The sequence below is a fragment of the Dromaius novaehollandiae genome, chromosome 22, assembly GCF_036370855.1.
Source record: "Dromaius novaehollandiae isolate bDroNov1 chromosome 22, bDroNov1.hap1, whole genome shotgun sequence".
NCBI classification, from domain to species: domain Eukaryota; kingdom Metazoa; phylum Chordata; class Aves; order Casuariiformes; family Dromaiidae; genus Dromaius; species Dromaius novaehollandiae.
In genome coordinates, this window is record NC_088119.1 from 6,010,869 (window position 1) to 6,018,914 (window position 8,046).

The window sequence follows — 8,046 nt, forward strand, 5'->3', positions numbered from 1 at the left end:
CTTCAAACCTGCTCCCCTTGCAAGGTTTCTGCACTCACAGGGCTACACTTCGTCCTGCCCTGGGTGGAAGATGCAGGAATTGTTGCACCAATGCACAACTGCAAAACAAAAAAGGGGGGTGCGGGGACTAAAATATCCCGCTTGCAATTACAGCCATTCTTTTTGAATGCAAATGCAAAGCAGCGTGACAGCAGAACAGCCCCCTTAAAATCTTGCAAACTGCAATATGATTAAAAAAAAGGAAGTAGTCCATCTTAACAGCTTGTTAATACTGTAACATTCAATGCTCATGCGAAGGGGAAACCAAAAGCCTCATTTGGACATTAACTGAAGAGAATTTGCCGTGCAGCTTTCTTTTCTTTACGGTCTGCAGAGTAGTTTGCAAAGTTCATGTACCAAAGCAGGAAGTTTTCTCGGGGACTCAACACACGGGAATACGTTTGAATGTAACGCTGGCAGAGGGCAGTCCGGGCAGGCCCTTCTGGAACGCGCTCCTGGAGGCTGCGATCTCTCCTCCGGGGCAGAGCCAGAACCACGGCCATTGGCTGAAACCCTCCGACGGAGAAGGGAGGAAAGATTCGACATTACAATTTCCTTCGGCCATCTGAAGCCTGCTTCCTTATCCATTAAGTAGGGGACAGCTGCGCAGGAACTGATAGCTAGACGCGTAACGCGGCTATAGATCAAACCCTTCAAGGGACTCTTGAGGAACAAAATAAAATCATTTGATCAGTCAGGACTTGAATTTAAGCTTACCTGTATTTACTAGCGCAGCAATCTCTCTTGAAGTTGGCCATTAAACCCTGCTGTTATGATTTTTCACGTTTTATTGCGGATGCATAAGGTACTGACGATAACAACGTTAACCTGCCTAAGCCTTAACTTGCACCAATTTAATTTAGAGTCTTTGAATTTAACTTATGGCAAAATACCAACACAGCTGTTCTGGATATCCCAATAATTATATTTTATTGGATACAAGCAGCATTCTTTTTTAAAGAGGAAAATCTCTGGCACAGTTAACCCTATTTAAGGAAGAGTCCTTTAGAGCCCCCACCAATATGGCCATCACCTAACAGCCTCCCAAAAAAGCAGGCAGCTTCTGGTCGATCCGCAACGTATCGAACTCTGGCTATCAGGATCAGGCCCTTCACGTTCTCTCACTTCCTGCTCCCAACCTTAAAAAAAAGTGCAGTCAGTTAAGTTAAGTGCAGCTCAAGCAAAATACACCTTTTAGTTTGGCAAAATCGACTTTAAATTAGACTTTCAGCTATTACATGTATGCTAAAATATAGATGACCATAAACCTCTCCAGCTTTGGAAATGCAGTAATTTATAAAACACGAAGCTCCAGAGTTCAGACTAGTAAAGTGACATGGAAGTCAAGGAGCCTAAAATCTGTCAGCAGAGCCATTTCAACAAAGCACGCTCTTCAAAAAATGAGCTGCGAGCACATGAATGTAAAAATATTGTTTGATAACTGGAAAAATTCCACATTTCACAGCGCAATCTGCACTTAAAGCAGAAGCCTCCAAAAGCTCCTTGTTTTACATCTAAACCAAGTTCCAGTAATACCAGGGGATAAGCTGGCATTATCTCCATTTTGCAGGGGGAAGGAAACGTGGTCGAGTAACTCGCTTAAAGAAACTCAGCCTGCAACACAACAAGGAACTCAGCCCAGATCCCACCTCCCGTTTCTACGCTCGAGAGCAAACACCTTAAAATACGACTTAGCAGTGTACTATTTACCTTCTACGGTGTGCGGTTACACAGGAAAAGACACTCACCGTGGACAGGCTGTCACAATCCTCGTGGTTCATCAGGAAACCGAACTTAGAAGATCCTGACACCTCCAAAACTGCCTACCACTACATCCAAGCAACCGCACATTTTTCTGAGTTTGCACAAGAAAAGCACTCAATTATTTCCACAGCTCGTTTCCAACGGCTGGAGGAACGACATTTATAACTCAAAGCCAGGCTTGGCTCCAGTTTATTATCAGCTTGAAAAGTTTCCCCCTTCAGCCCCAGCAACAGGCAAGCGCTTTTATTTTTAAGGCTCTACAAGTGACACAGTGATAATTGCTGCCTCGGTACACAGCAGCAGGAGAGCGGAGGCCATATTAACTGCGATCCACTGGATTCGGCGAGCGAGAACTCCCCGCGGGAACCCGGCCGCAGTTTGGCCGAAACGTGTGAAACAAAGGATTAAATTGGAGGGATTATTTTTCAGAGACGGTGTATTAAAAGGGTGTTGTGTAACCGTGCGGGAGACGACAAGCAGCTTCCACCCGTCCAGGAAACATGTTTCTACACCAAATTTCACTTTCAATATAAAAATCACACTGTTCCTCCCCACTTTGTTCCTACTGGGTGTCAATCACAAACCAGCTCCGCAACGATCTCAGACTGCTGCTGTCGCATCACGGCGAGCAGACGCGCCTTAACCTCGCTTTTTTTTTTCCTGAGGAAAAGGTTTATTGCTGATTCCCCCCACAGCGTTAAGAGCAGCAGGCCGGAGCACGGGGGATGGTCGCAGAGCGGCACCGCCGGCCCTTCAGGCTGAGCAGGGCTGCGTGTGGTGGAACCCCCGGTTAAAAACGCGCCCCGGGCTCCTCTGTGGGGAGCAGGGACTAAACCCGGCGCAAGGGGCCGGGGAGGCAGAGCGGCCCCCGGGGGTCCCCACCCGCCGCGGCCCCCCTCGGCCGGCGCCGGGGCGCGGAGCGGGGCTCCCCTCAGCCCCGGAGGAGGCCGCGCACCCCCCGGCAAGAGGGGCGCCGGGGCGAAGCGGGCCCCGCCGCTGGGGCTCCCCTCGCTCGCAGGCGAGGAGCTACCGACAGGCCAAGAGCAGCCTCCCCGCCCCGGGAGCCCCGAGGGGGGAGGAAACGGCCGCTGCGGGACGCGGCGCCACGGGAGCGGCGGCAGCGCGGCCCCGCAAGAGCCGCGCTCCGCTCGCGGCGAAGGGAGGCCCGGCTGGGCCGCCGCCGCGCGCTCCCCGGCTCGGCTCGGAGGGGCCCCCGCTGCTCCCGGCCGCTCACCGCCGCCTCCCCGGCGGACAGCGGCGCCCGGGAGCCGGCCGCCGCACACACAAAATGGCGCCCGCCGCTCCCCCACCGCCCGACCGGCCGCCATAGCCAGCGCCTCGGCCCGGGCGCCCTGCTGCCAATCAGGCTCCGCCGTGCCGCTGCTTGACGGCGCGGCGGAGCCAATAGCGGCGCGACTCGTTGGGGAAGAGGAGGAGCGCGCCACCGCCGCGGGGGGTTGTGGGGGATGTAGTCCGCCCCGCGGCAAGCCGGGGCGCGCGAAGGGGCTGGAGACTCGCAGTCCCGTGATGCCGGGCGGCCCCTCCCGGGGAGCAGCGCGCGGGGCGCGGAAGCGTTGCCGTGGCGACGGGCGCGGCCGAGCGCTGGGTCCGGCCGGGCCGCGGCCTTCGCGGGGCCTGTAGGCGCCTCCCGGGAGCGGCTGAGGCGGCGCTCGGGGCCCTGCGCGGCTGACAGGGCTGCCTGAAAGGGCGCACGTCGCCCCGGCCGCTGCCTGTCCCCTAGGCCCTGCCTTCCGCCTCAGCCGCTGCGGTTTAACTCTTTAAAGCCTCCTGCCTGGTGCAAACAAACCCGAGCTCGCCCCGCGTAACGCCCGCGGTTGGGGCACAACCCCCCTGCGTGTGCCGTGCTGGCGTTCCCCCGGGAGCAGCGGGCAGAGCTGGCATTAGAGCTCAGGGCAAGCGTGCTGCTGCTCCCGGGGGAACGCAGGCTCCATCTTGGCTCTGCAGGAGAGCAGCGAGCCGGAGAGCAACGTTGATGGGTTTTTCCAAGCATTTTCCTCTCAGATCTTTCCCCCAAGCTTCTCATCTTCCTGCTAGTGCTGATAACACTCCTCGCAGGGAGGCAGGAGACCTTCGGGGTGTGTGGGGGGGGGAAGCGAGGGGCAGGCTGGGCCCAGGCCTCCAATCAGGCCGTGGGCCAGTTTGGGCAGAACGGGGGGCGGGTGGTGAGCAGCACAGGCAGTCAGGCTGCGAGGCCTGTTGAAGCTCTTTGAATCAAATCCTGCTATTAAAAATGAAAGGTTTTTTTTTGGGGGGGGGGCTAATTACCTGTAAAATCACAAACACATGCTTTTTAAGATTTCATCTCGTCAGTTAATCCCCCTGCCCCCAAAGTAGTCTACCAGTGTATCAAAATATGTTAAAAAACCCAAAATTTGCAAGGGGGGGGGGACTGAACGAAGCAGTGTAGCCATTCCCTTCCTAGAGCTCCTGCAGAAACACCTATCTCCACTTGCATTCCCAGCATTCGGGGGAACGATCTGGAGGAGGACGCTTAACCGGTTCGTTGCGAATTCAAATCTCCGTGAGCAATGAGGCAATATCGCCGCCAGCTTTTGGTGGTATCTCCTTGGGGCCATGTCAGACAAAGGTGTGCCCTAAACAAGAGAGAAACGTCTTGTTGGCGCAATTGTCCCTCTTTTCCCCCGCTGCAGGGTCCCGCGGGGCTGAGCACCGGGCACTGTGTGAATGGCTGTCCCGAGGCCAAGGCAGCCCAGTGCCGCACGAGCTGGGAGCTGCAACCGGGCCGGCAGCCAGCGAGAGGCCCAGGCTTGTCCCGGGCTGCGGTGGGGTGGTGGCGGTGGCCCGACGCTGCACCAGGGCAAGAGAGAGCACAGGAGAAAAACCCAACAGCGTGCTCAGGTGGGAGGTGAAGCCAGACGAAGAGCCTCCTGGCTTGGGGCTCAGACGTTCACCAAGGTGAAGCCTGCGGTCCCTCCCGGAGGGCCACAGCGTGTCCTCAAGAGGGTTTTGTCCCTGTCCCCAACCGTGGCATTAAAATCTGGGAGCCTGGTTGGGATCTTCCCAGGGCACATGATGGAGGCAGGTCCACGGATCCCCTGGGATGCCCTGCCTTGGTCACAGCTGCTCTTCACCTCTCCTCTGCGCACCTTGAGCTGATGTTAAGCAATTGGGTACCCTTCTACAAGCCTGAGGGCCCCCTTCTTTTTTTGGGGGGGGGAGAGCTCTGCCTGGGGAGAGTGAGTTTGGCAGCTATGGCAGTGGCAACTTGAGGACACCAGCCCAGAGCCCCAAGCTAGTGCAGATGGCGCTTGATTCCCTGGGTGTCTCATTGATTGGTCTCACCCTGCTCACACCTACGACCAGATCAAGGCTGATCCCCAAAGCATGTCCTTGCATTGCCCAACCGAGCCAGGTTTGCCACGCACCGGTCTTCTCCTCACTTGGTGTTATTCAGAGGGTCAGTCCAGCTGGAGTCCTGCTGGTGACGGCCACGTTGGACCCCGGGGACAGGTCATGGTGAGAACCTGCTTGCTTTGTCCTCCTCTAGGTCTTCTTTCCTTTGGGTTTGGGGCACTATCTGGAGCTTGCTACTGCTCAGAGAGAAACATGGGTTGAAAACACTTTGCGATCTGCAGGACCATTGGGAATGGCAAGTCCTCCTGGGGCGTTCAAAGCACACACATCTTGAAGCACGCGAGCCATCCCGGCCCAGCTACGCCATGCACACGCGCGCCTGCTGACTTGGCCCAAGCAGAGCTCCCTTCCCTCCGTCACTCTGTATGCGGTGAGGGATGGCGAAGCTCTCCCAGGTTGCCGTTGCCCCGTGGGATTATTTTTGACCCTTGTGATCAGAGCGACTGCTTGGAGCAGAGAAGCCCCTCCGCTAAACGGAGGGGGCTCTCCCAGCTGTTGCGCTTGGCTTTTATGAGCCCGGCAACCTTCGTAGTGTGACCGTCCATGGCAGGAGGCCTGCAAGCCCGCTCCTGAGGGCCGTGCAAGCTCGGTGCATGTGCTCAAGCCATGCATTGCCCCCCGGTTTAATCCTGGGTTGCAAATGTCTTTAGACTTGTTTGGTTTGGGTTTGATTTTAAAGGCTCCTGCTAGCTAACGGCGCGCAGGAAAGCAGCCAGCAGCCGGGGGCTGCTTTACGTTGTGGGAGGCAGGAGCAAACAGGGACGTGCGGGATCCAGGGACCTGCCGGGGACAGCGGATCTGGCCACCTCTGACGTCCTCCCGCAGCCAGACCTGCGGTTTCTGCGGTCAGGCGCCGACGCCGGGGGCTGGCTGGCAGCTCAGGGAGGCCAAGCAGAGTCGGGGGAAGGAGGATCTGGGGCCATGCACCAAAAAGGTTTAAATTCAAAGCTAGGACATGTCTCCTCTCACTCCTGGCAGCCCCTGAGGTTGCTATAACACAAGGATTTTAGGCAAAGCTTCACTTGTGTGTTTGCTCCATGCAGGATGACGGTGCTGTGAGTCCCGTACTCGTCTCCTTTGCTTTTTCAGGGCTGGAGGAGCAGAGGTAGCTCGAGGTCCACCTGCCCCAGCAGCGGCCGGTGCCGGGTGTAAAAGCAAGGGGCTGCATTTCGTAGCTCCGGAAGAATTTTTCTTGCTTCTATTTGGGTGTTTCCTGAACTGCTCAGCCTCGCGACACGGGTTTCCGTGACCAGCCGGGTGCCTTTTCATTCCTGGTGGGCAGAGGCCCCGCAGTGTCTCACCCACCCTGGTTCCTCCCGCTGCTGGCGGTCCCCCACCGGCCTCGGTGCCGCGTCCCTCCCCGCACCTCGCAGGACGGCGATGCGGATGCCAGCGAGCAGCGAAGGCTGCGCGTGGTTTCAATCCACCGGATCTTTGGCCGGCGTGAAGCAGGGGAGCTTTTTTGATTCCCCTCTTTTGTGTCTTTTGAACATTTGCTAGCAGATAATCCTGCTTTTCCCAGTTTGGGGCTAGGAAAATTCCCCCTTGCTCCCCCATGTACCGGTATTTTGGGGGCACTGGATGTTGTCTGCACGACCCTGATCCTGCAGAGCTGGAGGGAGACGTCAACCGCCAGCTGCCTCTCACCGGACAGACCTGACGTTCATGAGATGCTCCTCCAGCGTCTGTTGGATTTAAGCCAGGGCCTGAGCTGGGCAGAGCCTGCTCGGACTCCAAGGAGAGCCGAGCTTTGCATGCAGACAGCTGAGCTGCTGAAGGACGCAAGTGGCGGTGGTGGGCAGCCCCGGCCGGGTTCGCGCCATGCCTCCGACGCAGCCTTCGGCTAGGGAAGAAGCGCCAGGGGCTGGATTCAAACCCGGGACCGGGAGGCATCTCCTTGCCAGGCCTCAGCCTCTGGCCGGGCTCTCCCCGCTCGGGGCTCGGTGAGGCCGGTGCCTCCGGCGTTGTGCCGGTGTGCGGCTTCCGCCAGCCTTGCCCCCATGCAGCTGTGCAAACATCTGGCTCAGCGCTGCCAGGGGGCTTTTTGGGGGCAGGCTGGTGCCTGGGGCCGTACGGGACCTGCTGGCCAGCACTGGGCTCCGGGGGGGGGGGGGGACGAGGGACACCCGGCAGGGGCTTGGCCAGGTGTGCGGCGCGGGCCCCAGGCCCCTCACCCCACGAGCCCCCCTTGCAACACCAGGTCCCCCCCCAGCAGCCCCTGCTCCCTCCCTGCCGCCTCCCGGCTATGGGGCGGGTGAGTGGGACCATGCCAGGGCTCAGGCCCCGCCCCCCCCGCCTGGGCCTGGCCCCGCCCACTAGCAGTGTGCCAGGCTTGGCCCCGCCCATGGCCAGTAGAGAAGGCGCTGGCCCCGCCCACAGCCTATTGCCCAGCGGCCTGGCCCCGCCCACAGGCGGTATATGAGGGCCTGGCCCCGCCCCTGGGTGTTGTGCAACCGCTTGGCCCCGCCCACAGCCATCACACAAGCGTGTGGCCCCGCCCACACGTGCGAGCTCCTCGTCCCGCCCCCTGCCCCATGTGGCCACGCCCCCAATTGCCCCACGCATCGCTGTAGCCCCACCCCCGTGGGTGTGCAAAGGGGCTAGGCCCCGCCCACAGCCCCCCCATGCCCGGCCCCCCTCCCCCCCCACCCCTGGCTGCCTCGGCTGGATCCCCACGGGGCCCCAGTGTCCCCTGGGTGTCCCAGTGTCCCCACAGCAGTCCCCGGCTCCCCTGGGTGCCCCGGGGCACCCCCATTCCCTTGTGCCCCGTGTCTCTCCGTGTGCCCCCAAGTGTCTCCATGGGCCCCCCAGGTCCCCCCATGTCCCCCGTGTGCCATCATGTCCCCC

General features: G+C 59.1%; 1 long non-coding RNA gene across 1 annotated transcript; it reads right to left on the minus strand.

Moving 5' to 3' along the window:
* Positions 1–943: 943 nt before the first annotated feature.
* LOC135330572 (uncharacterized) lies at positions 944–3,161 on the minus strand. The gene is made up of 2 exons (XR_010392548.1): positions 1,788–3,161; positions 944–1,178 (listed from the first exon to the last, which is right to left on the minus strand). It is a non-coding gene; the product is annotated as an uncharacterized LOC135330572 (long non-coding RNA).
* Between the last annotated feature and the right edge of the window lie 4,885 nt (positions 3,162–8,046).